General features: G+C 39.1%; 1 non-coding gene across 1 annotated transcript; it reads right to left on the bottom strand.

Annotated features, from left to right (window-relative positions):
* Positions 1 to 283: 283 nt before the first annotated feature.
* LOC111721385 lies at positions 284 to 392 on the bottom strand. Its single transcript, XR_002770615.1, has one exon. It is a non-coding gene; the product is annotated as a U6 spliceosomal RNA (small nuclear RNA).
* Between the last annotated feature and the right edge of the window lie 980 nt (positions 393 to 1,372).

Below are 1,372 nucleotides of genomic sequence, written 5' to 3'. Positions count from 1 at the left end.
TCAGGTCCTCCTGACTTCAAAGGCTAGTGTTCTATCCGCTGTGCTACCAGCTGCCCCATGCCAATCTTTATAATCCAGTTTATAAAGCAGAGATATAGAGTGATGAAAAGGGCTCTGATTTAGCATCTGAAAACTTGGGTTTAAGGCTACTTCCTATCTGAGATTTTCAGCAAGAAAGTCACTAAAGCTGGGCGTCTTCAGTTTCCACTTGTAAAAGAAAGGTTCTGATCTCTAAGTTCCATGACCATTTTTTAAATTGGGGTGGTTTGTATTTTTTCCATTTAAAAATATGGAACGCTTCATGAATTTACATAGCATCTTTCCACAAGGACCGAACTAAACTTCTCTGCGACATTCTAATTTTAGTCTATGTGCTGCTTCCTCTACAGCAGAGGTACCAAACACGAAGCCCACAGGCCACATGCTGCCTGCAACGCTTCCCAGTGCCAACTGAAGCAGATTAAAATATAATTGGGAAATACTTAACGAAATAAATAAAAATACAATAAAACATAATTTTACATTTTAAAATTAATAAGAGGCCCATAGGGAGCTCTCCCGTAGCAATCAGTGGCTCCTGTTTCACAGCACGGCTCTATGGGTTTAACAATGGAGGCCCTCCATCCAAAGGTCCCCTCCAGCTCTAAGTCCCTGCGACACCATAGTCTGAGCAGTTGCTTGTAAAAGCATCTTACAAACGAGCGTTTTCTTTGCAATGGCTAACATTTGGCCTCTCAATTGAAGGTTTGCACTGAGCTCAGTGCAATTGACTTTCGATTACAAGAATTACTTGAGGATTCAACTGTAATCTCAGGTCAGAAAGATCCAGCCCTGCTTATTCTGAGCCCCTTGAGATTAGAGGAAAACACACACAGGAAGAATATCCAATTATTTATACATACATGTGTGTGTGTGTATGTATGTGTGTGTGTGCCCGCAAGGAAGGAGCGTTGGGTACCATTACTTCTGAACTTGTTTCTCATAATAATGTTGCCATACCTAGTTCACCAAAGCCAAAAGGTAAGTGATAATCTTAATATAAAGTATACTGGGAATCAAGAGGAAGAGATTCTAGGCTAGACTAATCATAGAACAGCTATGGGGTCTTAGGTGGATTATCTGATCTCTCAACATAATATTTTTTTTCATTTATAAAATGAAAAGTTGATCTGGATGGAGAGTTCTAAAGCTTTTGTCCAGGGGGTCTGTGAGATGGGATGAGAAAAAAAAAACAAATAGAATCTATGTTTCAATATATTTGGTCCTTTGTAATCCTATGTCTGTTACAATATCATTCTGAGAACGAGTTCATATACATTATCAAATTGCCAAAAGAAGTCCATCACTTATAAAAAGAGTGAGATCTCCTGGA

This window comes from Sarcophilus harrisii, chromosome 6, assembly GCF_902635505.1.
Source record: "Sarcophilus harrisii chromosome 6, mSarHar1.11, whole genome shotgun sequence".
Taxonomy (NCBI): domain Eukaryota; kingdom Metazoa; phylum Chordata; class Mammalia; order Dasyuromorphia; family Dasyuridae; genus Sarcophilus; species Sarcophilus harrisii.
Note: the sequence above shows the minus strand (reverse complement) of the source record. Positions and strands in the feature narration are given on the sequence as shown.